The 17,279-nt window shown below is 41.5% G+C and overlaps 1 protein-coding gene across 11 annotated transcripts in view; it reads right to left on the bottom strand.

Moving 5' to 3' along the window:
- The window catches only part of myt1lb (myelin transcription factor 1-like, b), a 99,956-nt gene extending 85,695 nt beyond the window's left edge, over positions 1-14,261 (bottom strand). For 8 of the 11 annotated variants that reach the window (XM_029460555.1, XM_029460547.1, XM_029460553.1 and 5 more), the window contains exon 1: positions 10,684-10,862. The gene's annotated coding sequence lies outside the window, so the exon portion shown is untranslated. Of the gene's footprint in view, positions 1-6,156; positions 6,246-10,683; positions 10,863-11,375; positions 11,841-12,583; positions 12,651-14,223 lie in introns of those variants that run through there. The other 3 variants (XM_029460549.1, XM_029460548.1, XM_029460550.1) reach the window with 3 other exon arrangements.
- Between the last annotated feature and the right edge of the window lie 3,018 nt (positions 14,262-17,279).

The raw sequence follows: 17,279 nt of genomic DNA, 5'->3' as shown, positions 1-17,279 counted from the left end.
TTCGGTGACTGTGTGTGTATGTGAATTTGTTTTTGACAAAGACATAGGGATAAAGTGAGAGTCTGTATGTGTGTGTGTCCCTGTACTCTCTACGTGTGTGTGTTGTTGGGTTTATCTTCATGCATTCAGTAGTTTGATGTATGTGTTTATGCCACTCTGTGTGTAAGGCCAATCCAAACAGGGCTAGTATATGGGAGTGCTGCTGTAGCTGTGAATACTGTGTAGGGAGGCATGGAGACAGCTCCAGCATTGCAGTAAGATCAATAGAATAAAACAGAGCCTGACTAATTCTCTCTCTATTGTGTGTGGGCTGCACAGTATAGAGCCATATACCTATATATGTTTGATGTGTGCTTACCTATTCATTACAATGGCAATGCTCTTTTTGGGTGGACACCTGGCAAAGTAGAAACACTGACACTGATGTCTGTACATACATAGATACACATCTACAATATATGTCCAGCATGTGTGTAGGGGTAAAGTAGATGAGATCTGTACTGTGAGTGTAGTTGTGCAAATGTGTATCTGTGAATGAACATTTGAGAATGGAGAGCACAAAATCCGCCGTGCTGAATCCTACAGGTACAGAGCTCTGCACAAGTACCACATTAACAGGAATAATGGCAAGGTAAAGCAGCAAAGCAGCACGCACAGCCTTCAGCACAAACCCAAGAAACCTGTACACTGCATGGACTGCGAAAAGTGTTTTCTACCTGTATCACTGCTTATTGCTCAATCCTAATTAGAAGGCCATATGTTAGGAGTGTAAAACAAAGAATCCTATTGTTTTAGGAGTATCCAGGCACGTGTGATGCGTTCAAGCACAAGAACAGATGGACAAACACACTTGCACATGCATGCGGGCATCCACAAACAAACAATAGCCACCCACACCAAGACACGTTAACTCACTTCCCTCAGAACACACACACACCCACAGACGTATACAACCCACTCTCTTGCCTCTAAGCAGTCTAGTCCAGTTACTACAAAGTCCACCAAGAGCTCTTTGCAGATCAAATAATCATGCCTTCCATCTGTTTCCATTTCTCTACATTAGCTTTGTGAAGGCGCCCTACAGACCCCGATAAGAAGCACCACAGCCATGGGTAAAATAATGATTCCTCTCTCAACCCCTTACTCCTCATTATCTTCATACAAAGCTGATTCAATGACAGGAAGTGGATGTGGGATAATTGCATGTACGGTCCTTATACTAGTCTGTAATGCCGTCTTCCTGTGATATTATGCCGGGCCAGCAATGTACAATACTGTACTGTAATAGGCTTTCTATAGCATAGGGATAGTTATTTTGATAGTTATTAAATATAGATAGGCTATGTCTGAATATGTTTTCCTGAATCATTTGGAATTGCAATGTGACTACGAAACCTTTTCCATGCCTTTATTTTATTTATTCTGGACTGAGCAAATACTGTATATTCTTTTAGTTAGTATATCAATCAGTTCAAACACTTAGAATTGATGTTCAATGCAGACTGAACAGTCTGTATTGAACAGACATAGTGCACAAACTGGGATGAATTAGTGAAATGCATAATATCACAATCTTCCTCATACAATGAGGTGGGAAGCTGACATTCAGCTTTTGAGAGTATGAGCTTAGGAAAGGGGGGGAATGTTTGGTCCCTGTTATGCAAGATGGAAATGAGTTTGCCACGCTTTGCTGTAGCCAAGCTATTTTGGAACGGCTCACATCGGAAAACGCTGGGCCGAGCAGGAAAATTAGGTCATTTACAAGAGCAGGGCAGTGCCTTCTTGCGGTGGCGAGGGCTAAGACTAAAGAACTAAAACGTGTAGTGTTATTTATTCAGGACAGGGGATACAGAAATTTGAGTAAAATGAACAAGATGCTGGAGCTTAACACAGCCAAAGCAAAGAAACATTTAACAGAGACTGGCTATGACCTGAATACATTGCAGCAATGGAAAGGAAGCAAGAATCCTTCTCTGAGTGCAGAGCTTCAAATTCCTCCCGCATTTTGTAGCAGATCACACTACAGACTATGACTTTCTTGTCTGTATGCAGAGGCCGATGCTGACACAGAGGGTCTGATTTATTATTCATGGGACTGTGGGGTGCAATTGGTGAGGGGGAATGAGAAACAATGGCATCCTCCTTGTTAACAGTAAATATGTGATTCATCCGCCTCGTTAACCGCTGAACTGAGATCAAGAAGTGAAGGCAAAACTTGCCCCCCCACACAGTTATATTTGAACTAATCATCCACTAAGAGGGAAAGTCCTGTTACAGAAACCAGGATAACAATGACACAGAGATGCACTGCAGTCAGAAGCAGAGCAGACTGGGAAGGTACTGGGGACAGAGGGACGCAAAACATTTTTGGGAGACAGACAAGTGAAGGATGGGCTGGGAAGAGTATGTGTGCAGAGACAGAAAGAGAGGCTAAGATAAAATAAATGACAGAGAGAGCAGAGGTAGGACAGACAGGGAGAGGGTACATGAGGAGAGACAGAAATGTGTGTGTGTAGCTGTGTGTGTGTGTGTGTGTGTGTGTGTGTGTGTGTGTGTGTGTGTGTGTGTGTGTGTGTGTGTGTTGGGGGGAGTTAGGCCCAGAGGTGCCTTGTCAGCGGTTTCAGGGGGCCGCGTCTGAGGAGGCCTCCAGGTAGCAGGTGACAATGCCCTAGTTTGAGGAGCTACTACTCTCTACTCTCTCTACTAACACACTTACTTACACTTACGTACAAACAAAAACACACACTGACAGGAGGTGTGTGCATAAAGCAAGTAGACAAACACACAAAACTTGAGGTACACATGTCCAGCTTTTCTCTTTATTACACTGATTATCTAACACTGCAGTCCCTTAGTCCCTGCCCCTCTACTTGTCCAAAGTGCAGATACAGTAGATAACAACCCTCATCTTTTATTATTCCTCTTCTTAGGTGTATTAAGTGCAATCAAAAGCTTTTAGTGATTTCAACATACCATATTTATTCATGTGAATATCAGGCTTTACATTGTATCTTAAATCTTAATGACTTCAAATAGTTTTGCTTCTTGCAACAAACAAAATGTTCTTGTCTATGACACACTACGATTGCATTCTCGTGTCTGCGTGTGATGGATTTACCGGCAACTGACCTTCTTTAAGAGAATTCTTTGAATTGGCTCTTAAAAACTTAACTGGAAAGAAAGTGATCGATTTGACTCAAATGCACATGACAGAAAGACAGATTATCTGAACCTAAATGGCCTCTCAAATTCAAATGATACTTCTGACAGCCTTTAAAAAGGAACCACATAAAAAAAACAAGTGTGCTCATATTGTTGTCTGACACAATCCTTTCGGCATCTGAGTTTGATTTTCGGAGCTAGTCAAAGCAAGCCATAAGCACGAAGTGGTCAAAACTGAATCCAAATCATTGTTCCCCAAACAAAAGCTGTATGTTCACGAAACAAAGTTATTGATCTGCACTGTGTTTTTATCCTGGGAACTTGTGTGTGTGTGTGTCAATATTTAGGCATCTATGTCTGTTTATATGCCTCAACTTGCATGTTTGCATACAAGTGTACACATATCCCTGCCTGCACTGGCGTATTTGATACCGCATATTTGTGTGTGTGTGTGTGTTTGTGTGTGTGCGTTCGATGAGCCGTCAGTCCTAAAGAGGGGCTATGCTGCTGTCATGCGATGACACCTCTTATTTGCTGCTGTCCTGTGAAGCGGAGCTGAAGGCAGAGGTCAGGCCACCCTCACAGAGACGTTGCGACTCAGAGCACATCATGTCACACACACACACACACACACACACACACACACACACACACACATCCAGAATCATGCTTGCCTAAACTCCACACACCAGCCACGTTTATTTGAATTTTCAATTAGCGCTACTTCTTTTCAAACATGCCTCAATTATTGCTATTAAGTTAGCAATAACATGATCACCTTCTATAACAATAACTACTTCAAGTCCTGATTGAAACAAATAGTGCTTCATGCAATGCTCTCTTTAGTCAAAAGTGCATACAGATCAGGATTTATATTCATTCTGTCCTGCACACCAGTGCCTCTATGGAAAAGAGAAACTAGGATGACGCCTGTTTATGAGACCAGTACTACGCCTGCTGAAAGCATTGCTACACTCAATAGTCATCTCTTCTCCTCACACCTCCATCTTCCCCCCTACTTGCTCCTGTAGGCCGTCCATTCGTCTCGGCCGGTGTCACATGCCGTCATCAATTACCCATTAGACAGTGTAATATTCCCCCAATATTGCCAGCGTGTGACTGGGAGATTTTAGAGTGATCAAAACCGACAAATCTGATTTACAGAGCTAGCATAAATAAGGAGATTGTGCCCTCCCTGATTGCCCTGTTGAATAATGGATGCCGATTTGGTAATCATTTTCCAATATCGCACCACTTTCCCCTAGACTGGCTTAGCATTCTTCTTTTTTCTTTTCTTCTTCTTCCCCGTTTCTTTCTTTTTTTCTTGTTTTTTAATTTCCTGTTTCTCTCTTTATTTCTTTCCACTCTATTTTTCCTTTCTTTTCACCTACGTTCCTATAAAGACTACTTTGATACACTGGAATCCCCTGAAACAGTAATTTACGTAATCAAAGAGACAAACTCTTTGTCTCAAAGTATCTGGGGACTTTCTTGACTTTCAGTAGTGACGCTACAGTGATAGCGTCACTACTGAGGAGGCGGGTGTTTGAAAGGTTTTGTTTTCTGATTCATCTTGTCATTGTTAACACACAAGAAAGAAAATATCAACAGGGGCGATTGTTATAGTTGATCATATTTATTTTTTTACTTTACAACAGGTGGATTTATTATCACAGTGTAACAGGTAAAACAAAGTTGAGTTGAATTATAAATCAATATCTATGTTGGCCATGTTTTATCAAAATACTGCATGCTTAGACAGTTACGCACATCATTGAGCTTCATGTCAACTTTCAGCTACAGTTTGATGGGTGTGAGCTTAAGTTTACTAGCTAGAATTATAATCTCTGATATTTCTTCCTCCCTGACGGTGTGTGTGTAGACAGAGTATCAGGGGACTGGATGTAGAAAACAAAAAAGGTTTAGTAGGGGGCACCAGTGAATGAATTGTCTGCTTGTGTAGCTTTCCTTTCTATCATAGTTTGCATACATAACCATCAGTTCATACTGAATGCACTAAAACTAATTGTAATCACATGACAACAACACAAGCAGTCTCAAGGTCAGTGCTTTGATGATATCGTAGCAGCGCACTATACAGCTGCTCCGGTGCTCTTTGTAATATTCTTCAAGGCACAGTTTTGCCTCTAATGGGAAAAGGCCAAACCAGGTTATGAAAATCCTTATTTACAGCTAGCTGCCTGGCTGTGTGAAGTAGGTCACAGCAGCTCCTGAAATGGAACGAACCTCGCTCACACCGTTTAATGCTTTTCTTTTGAATGTTTGCTGCCTTACAAAGGCGCCTGAGGGAAAGCCACAGACACATTGTTTTAACTCCTCCTTAGCAAGAGCGTCTTGACCCTACTGTTAAAAATGTGTCTGCACCCTATGGGAAAGTCCAGCTTTTACCTGACAAAACAAATAAATAGGCTGCAGACATTAAAAGCCTGTAAATATCAGGACAGATGTGTAGCTAGTAATACTATTAGGAACCTCTATCTGAAAAGATGCAGAGCCAAACAGGTCAGGATGACACCTAACAACAAATGATCCCAATGGCCTACAAGTCAGGCAGGCTTTATGCTCATCATCATATGCTTGGATTTTTGCAACTCATAAAATATGTCTGGCGGTGCTGGATAGGTGCGGGGCCTAGGTGTAGGTGAGTGCTGTCCCCTGGGGTGATGGATCCCTGTGGGAGGCTGTTATGCCACAAGGTGAAAATGTCCATTAATCAGCCCACTTCCTCCATTGCCTTGGCTTTCCCATTACCAATGCACTCCAAGCAGGCTGATTGGTTTTTAATTGGCCTTCCCGCCAGGAGATAGATCATGTTTTCCCCAAGGAAAGGCACGGAGGTATGCGTGTGTGAATGGTGGGGGGCACCCATGGTATCTTTGAAGGAATACCCCGACTATATTCTCTCTATGCATCTATTTTACAAGAGGGAGGAACAGATCTAGGTGGTCACCTGTCACATGTAATATTACTCACTTTAGCCAGTAACAAGTAGGTAAGCCTCGGTAGTCGGCGCTTCCGGTGTTACCAGGTTTTGGGGTATACACCGATGACATTACTCACCCACCGCCACCCACAGTCGCTTTGCCTATTTAAAAATAGAAATAAAACCTATTTAGTTCATTTTCTCGCAGGCTATTAGCACCACGTTCAACAAATAAAAATACTCAAATCTGTAAAGCGTGTTATTAATAGTCGGACTACGGATGCTACAATTATAAAGTGAAAGTGTCTGCTCCATGCTGCAGCAGCAGCAGCAGCAGCGTAGCTGGCGTCGCATTCTACTCATCACAGGAAGAGAGTAAGGAGAGTTGACCCAGAAGACAATGGTTGATTTGGTGTCAAAGTATTTCTGATTTAAACCCAACACTAATAGGAAACCTGATAAAGTTAATAGGGCAATCTGTAAACTTTTGGTATGAAGCCGTGCGGAGGATGGAGCAGTTTCAACAGACCCTGTGCAGTGGCGCCGGGTTGAAACCTGCAGCCCCAATATTCATCCGAATAGGCCAGCCACACAGCTATCCAATGTTAAAAATCAAAGTAAGCGTTCTCAACGAATATCTTTTCTTTTAAAATGTGAGAGAAAGTGTGACGTTTTCCTCATCCTGGCATCCCTAGTAGCAAGTAAACATTTCAGTACTGACATGAAAGCTACCAATTATGCAAGTAATTATACCAGCACATCCCTCCACATATTAGATTGAGATTTGTCGCTGTAAAATATGTATCAGTGTTTTGTGCACTTTCACCTGGTCCCTGTCAAGACATCTGAGTTATTAAAAAACAGTTGTTCCAAAATGTAATCTGACCAAAGTTTTTCAATGTCTGTTAAAAATCATGAATTTTGGGTGAGTGATGTAACATAATTAATAGCCTGTAGCAGCAAGCGTCGCGAGGATGCATGTGTGAAGGACACAAGAGCAGCTACATCTTACACTGAGTAGACGTCAGTATTGACATTGTGTCTGCTCAAATAGATCAATCCCCTCTCCGCCCTAGCCTGACCACGTCATTGAGGCTGATTGGAAGAGCACATTGATTCCCTATGGTATCTTCACACTGGTTCACAAGGATACACGTTCACAATGCAACCGTAGGACAATTCTTTAAGTAAGGAAGAGATCAAATAAAGCTCCACGAACAAAATTAATATCCGAGAGGAAATTTTCAAAATAACCCCAGCTGCTGCTTAATTGATTTGTGTCGTGCTATGATTCATCGTAAGGAGAGAGAGCAGACAGCCTCCATGGCGTGGGCAAATATACTGCAGTCCAGCAATTCTGTAGGTGCGCCACAGTCTAGCGTCAAGGGCAGGTTATGTTAGAAGGCCAGCCTGTAAGCCTGTCTTAGCCTTCACCACAGGGAGAGAGGGTGATCTGCACTGTGTTGGGGAGATATGGTACTGGTGTGGAGCTAAGGTAGCACGATCTACCGGGAGTTGCATCCAGTACAGCAGAGGCTGCAGATGGGAGTTATTTTGAGAGACTGGATACAGCTTCTAAGTGTATACAGGGATGTAATTCAAGGTTAAATTATCGTCACCAGTTTGTCGGTGAAATACAATTTCAATTACAGTAGTAAATGTAAGTTTTTGTCATGGTAATGAACATTGTTACCTGTTTTTCTCCCTAGTTTGGAATGCATTTCTTCTGATACACACATTGTCAGCAGCTGCTTCCTTTTTACATGCCAGCACGGAGCTTCAAACTGAAGGAGAATAAGGTTCACTCTGTTCTCTCCTGATCCTACCCCCCTCCATGGGGAAACCCCAACCAACGAATAGGAGCTGCTATTGCAACGATAAGGATGTGATCCATCACTGACTTTCCGACCACAAACTAATTCTGCTTATTGGCTTGGTGTAAATTAAAATTCTATTTTCTTTTGTAAAAGCTAACATCAACATCACTTGTCGTATCCTGCACCTGGTTTACCTCAGAAATCAAATCAAGCAATACTAATGTGTAAATATGTACAGTAAGATTTGCCAAAGTATTAAAATATGTTTTTGAATATATTGTTTTGTAAATGCATGTTTTCGGGTATTTCCATATATTCGAAGGCAAAGTCTGGCATGAATGCAGTCATGGCTAGTGTATGGCTCAGACATGCTAAGCATAGCGTGTGCACGTGGGATGCAGCCACTCAACATGGAGGCTAATATTAGTGCATGGATGCCCCCCACCCCCCAACCCACCCCTGACAATTGCATGCAGGAGATCCCCAGGAGGCTTTCTGCTGCTCATTCATTAGGCTACTGAGGAATAAGGGATATACAGTATCTCCCACGCGAGGCTGGAGTAAAGACCCCCACCCATCCATCCATTAGACTCAGTCTGCAGCCATACATGTTTTTTTTGTTACATTATAATACTGTATTCAGACGATTGCCATTAATAACAATAAAGTCACAGCAGAACATACTCACCATGGAGGCAGGGAATAACTATCATACTTTACAGTACCTAAGTAAAGTGCATCATTGCAATCCTTGACCTTACAGTCTTGTAACCTTACAGTCATCAATTCCATCAACACCCAGCTTCCTTCCTCTCCCCTCCAGCTCTGACTAGACTGTTGTGATTATGAGGGGCTGGGTTCTTTTATACCAGAGAGAGAAAGAGAGAAACGATAGGGGGGTTCCCGCAATCTTGGTCGCAGTAAGACCCGGGTAGCGTGCATTCCCTCTATAATTTAATCACATTCAGCTGTCTGCCTGTCCTCGGCTCGCTCAGCAAAGCAGCTCAGGCACCATGGTGGCACAAACACGCACACACTCTTAGCACACCAACACGAGTCTCCCCCTAACAAGCAAAGAATTTCCTTCCTCTTCCAGCTAAAGGAACATCCCAAAGAACACGACTTCACCTCATGCCAAGCTGCTTGCCCGACTCCCTCAATAAAGTGACATAGCGCTCTGAAAGATACAGGGCACTGAAGGACACGATACTAAATACAGGAGCTTGTAGTAAAACATTAACTATACGGTGGAGGTGAGATGATTGAATGGCTGCAGCGTTCACCAGCTTCTCTCTAAAAACGGTTTGACAATAAAAGACTGAGATCAGACTCAATCTATAAAACGGAGAACAAATACTAAAATGGATATTGTGATAAGACTTTTACTATGCCTACATCCTGTAGGTTGATTTCTTGTTATAAAATATCTTCTTGGTATGGGGAGTGCGCTGTTACAATCCCTCACAGTATCCTAGATGTCACCAAACATTTTCTTCATTTGTTGACATGAGAAACATTCATTTTGACACACTTTGGGCAAGGGAGAGTAGACACAAGTAGATCACTTTGTATCAGAGCTTTGTTTGTCTTGACAGAATGAAACATGTTGCAGCGCATCTGCTTTCTGCTGTGTACAGTATATGCCACCCACGGGAGCACAGACAAGCACACACAACAACATCTGCATTGTCTTTTCTTACACGCAAATCAAATAATTATTGTGAGTTAGATGATATATAGACTGAAGGGAGTAGTTCATGTGCGTGTGTGTGTGTGTGTGTGTGTGTGTGTGTGTGTGTGTGTGTGTGTGTGTGTGATTGTTTGTATGCATGCAACTCAACCAGAGAGTTAACTGTATTTGAAGTTGGGACTCAAGCTCTCTTCCAACTTCAAATTCTCTCCTCTCCCTCCCTCAGTCTCTTCGCCGTCTCTTTTTCCACTACTTTTAATAGTCACTGTGCCTCCCTTCCGTGGACCCAAACAGTGTCCTCCCTACTTCCAAGACCTCAGAGTAACAGCAAAAAGAACACATCGCACAACATGACATTTTAGGGCAAAACAAACAAATAAAATATGAATATACATATTACAGACATATGATAATAATAATCCCATTTATGATAATAATAATAATAATAATAATAATAATAATAATAATAGTAATAACACAATTATGTTGTATTTAATGTTTTAACAAATGTTTTGTGATAACAAATGCCTTCTGCAACAAAGCTGAAGTTTGCAGTGCAGCATTATCTTCAGCAGGAGCGCAACACTTACAGAACAAACTTTTAAATTGGATCTCACATTCGACCGCTAATACTCCACGCTTCTTTGTGAAATAAAACTGCATTCAAGAGGGAAGACATTATTCTGTTTCAGTAGCTAAAGCAATTGTAGAGTCAAAGCAATGTAACATAAACATAATATTAGCCATCCCAGAGAAACACTACTGCAACAATAAACTAACCAGATCACCTCAGCCAGCTGTTACTTTTTCTCACTTAAGTCACTGCACCAGTAGCATAAGGTCAGAATACTAAACCGATCTGAACAATTAGTAACACTAGAACAACAAATACTGCAAAAAACTGTAGAATTAAGAATCATAATTTGTTAACCACAGTTTAAAGCAGGGCATATGTTTTGGTCATTCCATTCAAATATCTATCTTTGCAAGATTGTAGATGTACCTTATATCCTAAATAAATGCAACAAAGTAAAGACATAAGATTCCCTAAGCAAGTACAAGTTACCTACCAACTGCAGTCTTCTCTTTAAACTTTTCCTCCTGCCCTCCAGAATGCGCTTCCTCTCCTTGTTTAGTCTTTCCTTTACTTCTCTCCCTTACTCTCTTCCAATTCACTTACTGTGCTCACTGCAAAGTTCTGCTCTCCTCCTGCATGCAAATCATTTTTACGACTTGAGAGATGACTGGGAATGAGGGAAGGAGGGAGAGCAAAAGGGAGAAAGGATGACAGAGGGGTGGAGGAGTAGAGATAATGGTTGGAAGGCAGGCGACCAATGGGCCTGGAGCCTAATGGAAAAAGGGAATCAGGACACACCAATGAGGCGCAGCCTGGAGAGATAGAGCGAGAAGGAGAGAGAGAGAGAGAGAGAGAGAGAGAGAGAGAGAGAGAGAGAGAGAGAGAGAGAGAGCAGAGGAAACAGGCGAGGGAAGCAGGGATGGCGAGAGCACAGTCGGGAAGAGACGGTTTAACGCAGACCGAGAAAGACACTGAGGGAGAGAGAAAGCACACAGAGAGAGCAGAGATAAGTAGAGAGAGAGAGCAGAGCTGTACATAGCGGGTGTGCGCGGTAGGTGGAGAGAGGCGAGCATCCCAAGCGAGATGGAGAGAGTGCAGATCAGAGAGGAGAACGGAAAGAAAGAAAATAATAAAGAAAGAGGAAGAGAAAGGCAAAAAGAGGAAAGAAGGAAGGAACTGGCTTACCTGGGTACTGCTAGTGGCATCCTTCACACGCCGCCTCGCAGACTCCACACACAGATGTACACATGCACCCACCCCAGCGATACAGGCACACGCCGCGCTGCCGCTGAGACTAACCAAAAGCAAAAACAACAAAGGAGAGGACTGCCAAAGCCGACTGGTATACCCTAAAGCAATCGTGCCTGTGAGTGTATGTGTGTGTGTTTGTGTGTGTGTGTGCGCGTGTCTGTGTGTGTGTTTGCGTGCAAGTGTGTGTGAGTGTTAGGAAGAAAAGGTGGGAGTGTGTATGAGCATGTGTTTGTGCTGGGAGGCGAGGGAGAGACGGTTGAAGGAAGCTAAAATGCTCTCTCTCCTTTCTCAGTCCTTTAAGCTGAACTGGTTTCCTCCTCTCTCTGTTTCTTTCTCCCTCTATGTGTATCTCACTCTCTCTGTACACTGTGCATGTATGTCCTCCAACACTCAATACGTTCCCTCTCTCTCCCTTGCTCTCTCTCTGCCTGCTGATGTGCCCTCCCTTCCCCTTCTCCCTCTTATACATTTATTCAGGGCTGCAGACTGTCTGCTCCCAGAGTCAGTTCTTCCCACGGGCCCCGGGTAGAGATGGAGGGAGGGACGGGGGGGAGGAAGGGGGGGAGGGAGGGAAAGGAAAGAGAGGAAGAATAGAGGAGGGATGGGGGTGATAGTGAGCCATGTGGAACATGTGCAGTGCATTTATTTCAAATGGGAGAAACTCAAATATGTGGCTTTAAAAAGGCAAAATGAGCTTCACTCGTGGTTCAGTGCACATTATTTTGGCCTGGGATCATTCAGAAAGCTGAGATACAGGAGACGAACTTAAAGGAAGTCTCTGGCTGATCACTGGCTTGCTGTTAATTAACACTTGTTTTCCCCCCATTCTAGGCTTCGAGGCTGGCTGAGCACCAGAATTAAGAGCACAGAAGATGAATGAGTATTGAAACAGGCTAGTAGTAGCCATGTGTTCAATGATGAGTACTGGTAATGCACTGCTCCCAAACAGGGGACAATATTTACAATATAATCATGCTCGAACCATAAAGAGGGTGACATTCACATGCACTCTTGTGTGAATGAAAATGGGAATAACAACGTGATGAATTTCCATATTTACCCTGATATGCAAACACAGAGAATGCTAATTTGATCCCTGAGACATCATCATAATTAGATTATAAATTAGATTAATTTCTTACCGGACAAGAGGTGCTAATTCATTCATTTTCCACCAGTGGGGGAGACTCAGCTGAGAAAGGCACCACCCTATAGGCAGAAAAGAATATTGGTGACTTCTCATATGCTCATCTGACAGCGACAAGCAATAACATATTCAAATAAATTCATATTTACACATAAATATTCAGAATGATATTCAAAGACATGAGCCTGCTCTTCCAATACTTGTACTGTATACGAGGCACATTGTTTTGATCTTCCCTATAACAGTAAACAAATCCAACGCCATACAGTAGTATTTTACACAACCAACAAGCACTGCTCGCTCCAACAATGCTGCCAGGCAGTTGAGGAAGGCATGATAAGTACTCTAGTGGGTTGGGACACAGATGCCCTCAGGGCGTTCAATATTAGCTATTTCAAATTCTTATTTGGCTATGTTAATGCCAATCAAGCACAATTAATTTACCCCACATTCTTAAACTAATAAACAAAGGGGAGAAATGTGCATGAATAAGGAAAGTGCCGGCAATTTGAGGAATCATCACACAGGAATAGTAGCCGGAGAGCGACATTTAAGCAGTTATTGTATTATGATACTCACTGATGTATCATCATAGAAGCAGAAGTATCACTTAAACAGCAAAGCAGTGCTGGCTGTTAAAACCTGGATGTGAATAGGTTTTTTTATTGAAAACATATTTTAAGCAGTGGGTTCCTAAGGTTTTAAATTGCTTTTAAAACTGAGCCTATGGTTGAAATGGCAACAGAAAATGTCATAGATTACACCACACATTAATTTAAATACATTGATTTGCAAAAAATCTTACACAATAAAGATATCACACCTTTTTAAATAAAAACGTTTTTAATTGCAGGGGAAGTTATATAAAAGTAGTTTTTACAAACACAGGTTGTTTGCTTTTCACAAATATGATTTACTTAGGGTTTATATTTACTGTGTCACTTTTATGAATCAGCTTATTTTCTTTCTTCTTCTTTTTTAGCATACATCTTAAACCATACAACCCTCTGTCACAGCTGACAGTTTGCCCTGTCAACACCCATTCACAGGTTTCACTGATAAATAGTTGCAGTCCGTTTCTGTGTGCAGGGGCCAGGGCCCTGCTTTTGTTCCTGTTGGCTCAGTGAGACTTAATTAACGCTATTACTTACACCTGTGCTTTTCATTGTACTGCTATGACAAGCATTGTCCGCATTGAGGAAGGCACATTTAAAAGCTTAATGTTGTTATTGATGCAACATTGGCTATTTGACCAAATATGAATACATTTTTGAACGCATTTTTATTATGCCAGGTGTATGACAACTAGCTTACCTAGCTTCATTGTAACGTTAATTTATCCAAGCAAAAAACTAGCTTAAAATTACTGTAGTAGTTATCATGACCCACTAAATCACAATGTTTACAGTCATTTCCAGTGCAGCAATTTAAGTGTTAAAAAACAGGATAGAAATGTAAAAAGAACCCAACTTTAATTTGGTTATTCAATGTTCTTGTAATCCTTTAAGTTAACGTTAGCTAACTACTGTAACGTCACCTACCAAAGTAAAGGTAAACACTAAGGTTAACGTTACTACGCAGTAAGACTGTTGTATTAGGATGACAGTAGTTTTTCTGTAACTTAAGATGACTTACCAGATGTGATGGTACACTCTGTGTTGGGAGGAGAGCGAATGTAACGTTTACTACATGTCGTGATAACTTGCGACACTGGTACAACTCGTTAGTAAAAGGAGAAATGTCACAGTTACGGTGGCCCTGAGAGCTCAATGCAAACAGGGGCGGGGTTAGAAACTTTTGAATATGGGGGCCAGACTGCGGCATGGTTTCAAAATGATGGACAGTTTCGGGTGCTGAAACAGATGCACATGCTTAACACTCACTTAAATCAACAGATATTCAGAGATAAACAGAGACTAACAGCTTAGATAAAGCCTGACATATGCAATACTAAAGAGCAGAATGCAAAAGCACATCTAGTGTGTTAAAAAGAAAAAATATTTAAATTCTTCAAACATGGTTCTTGTTGCTTCCAAAACAAAATCAATATCTCGCCCTACATGATCGTGTTCCAATTGTTTCAGAAAATAAAAGACTGAATATGTCAGTGCTTGTTTTTAATGTAATTGTGTGTGCTTGCTGAAAATTAGGCCATCAAATCAAACAGATAAATCCCCTGACAAAATGTACAAAATTACTCTAGTAACTAGTAACGGAAAAGGCAAATCAGAAAATCCAATATGCACCTAGAACACGTTTAGTCTGTGAATAAACCCAAAGGCAGCTTTATGAACGCTCAAGCCAAGACAGCTCACTGCTGACCATTACTCATACAAATGAGAACAGTATGTGTATGTTGACTGTAAAATCTATCCAAACAGACAATGTGTTGTTTTCAGATAATTAATGAGCTGAACACATTTCTTACCCTCAAACATTGGAGAAGCCAATTCCATTGTAATTTCTTTCTACTGCATTATTTAAACTACAGTGTAATCCCAAAAAACGTTTTAGAAACTTAGCGGAAAATTTGTACTGTCAATAATATACTGTATATGTATATATATTTATTTTTATGATCCATCAATAAAGGTGTGTTACCATGTCCCCAGAAAGAGATTGTCACACACACACACACACACATCTTTGTCACGAGACATCAGCATAACCAAAATATGTTCATGTTTATGATGACTCTTATTGCCACAGGGACTGCATGTGACAAACTTTTGTTAAAAGAATCCTAACAGGACAATTTTGGAGCTCTGATTTAGAAAGTTAAATACCTTCTATACAAAAAAAAATTCACACCTACACAGTTATTCTGTTGTTTTCTTTACATTAGATTTGGAAAAGTATTGACCTTTTCAGACAAACTTCATAATTAACTGGAATAACTTAGTTACAAGATTTATCTAGCGAACAAACAACATATGATATGAGCTTGACAGGTCATTCTTGACCTTGGAAACAGCAACTGACAAAACAATCTAGCAGGTCCACTTACTTTCTTGTTGCTTAAACAACTAAACCAACTTAATCTGCAGGTGAAGACTGTGTGTTACAGACAAAAGCTAAGTAGGTGGGCCTTGGGTTGAGATAGTTTGTGTTGACTGTCATGCTCAACTTTTAGGCCAACATGAAGAAAAAGTCCTAAAAGTGCAAGCAAATGGAAAGTTTGACTTACAAAGCTTTACTTGCGGATGATGATGATGATGTGTATTTTAGTCAAATAAGCAAAAAAGGGGATTGCCTCTCATAGTAAACACAACAAACCTGCACATGATCTCAAAATAAAACTTGTGAAAAGTAAGTAAAGAGTAATTGAAGGAATTAATAGGTCAACAATTGTGCTTGTAAAGTTGCAAGTCTTTTCTCAAGTTAAATTCAGATTTTTAAACTTCAGGTAATCTTCTCAAATTCGGATTTCATTACGTAGGAGTCTACTTAAAATGAATACCTTCTTCAATTAATTAAAATCTTCAACTGAAATTAAAGCACTTGAACTATTTGCAGGCCGTTTTTAAATCACACGTTCCCATACATAAGTCTTGCGTATGTGGCATAAACCACAGTACAACTTCATGTCTAAGTTAAGAGTGAGAATGAATTGAGTGAGTGAAATACAGAGATAGAGATAGACAGAGAATGACAGAAATGAAGGGAAACCCAGAGCTGCAGGAGGGATGGAGGGAGCACGGGAGAGAGATGTTGTTGATGTTAAAGGTGTTGGTGCTGCAGAGTGGAAGCAAGCTGGAGCTAGGGAGCCAAAGGAGGAGGAGAAAAAGAGAATCAGTGTGTTTTGGGACTCGGCACAATAGCGTGGGAGAAGGTGAAGGCTTGTTGTTCAGTGGGATCGAGGGAGAAGAGCGGGTGGGGTGAGCGGGAAAGAGAAGAGGAAGAAGAGAAAGAGTGATACCTTAAGGGAGCTGGGAGAGATGTATAAGGGAGGAGAGCGTGCATTGCTGGCATATTGGGAGTAAGAGAGCAGAGGAATAACAAGCTTCAGCCTACTTATGTACAGTATGGTGTCTTTCTGTGTGTGTGTGTGTGTGTGTGTGTGTGTGTGTGTGTGTGTGTGTGTGTGTGTGTGTGTGTGTGTGTGGGTGTGTGTGTGTGGTGTGTGTGTGAGAAAGACAGAGAAAGAAAGAGAAAGAGAGAGACAGAGAGAGAGAGAGTGTGTGTGTGTGTGTTGTGGGTGTGTGTGTGTGTGTGTGTGTGAGAAAGACAGAGAAAGAAAGAGAAAGAGAGAGACAGAGAGAGAGAGAGAGAGAGAGGAAGAGAGAGAGAGAGAGAGAGAGAGAGAGAGAGAGAGAGAGAGAGAGAGAGAGAGAGAGAGAGAGAGAAAGACTTCTGTTTTTGGAATGGGATGACAAATGTGCCAGACATGAAAGACCAGAGCACACACAAACCCTTAGGGAGCCACTTTACCTGCACACACACACACATACACACAAAGCAGCAGCACACAGATATACACAACAGTGGCTTCAGGGGATACACACTAACACACACACACAAGTTTGTATTACTATAGTTATGAGGACCCTCAGTGACTAGATTCCCTTCTGAGCCCCACAACCTTTGACAACTTTAACCACCACGACTACATGCCTAACCTCAGCCCGTATTCAAGCCAATACCTGATCCAAACTGTGTGTGATGGGAAAAGTGTCGTTAATAGTGACAAA

The sequence above is a fragment of the Cottoperca gobio genome, chromosome 22 (assembly GCF_900634415.1).
Source record: "Cottoperca gobio chromosome 22, fCotGob3.1, whole genome shotgun sequence".
Lineage (NCBI taxonomy): Eukaryota > Metazoa > Chordata > Actinopteri > Perciformes > Bovichtidae > Cottoperca > Cottoperca gobio.
This window is presented reverse-complemented; position numbering and strand designations above follow the sequence as displayed.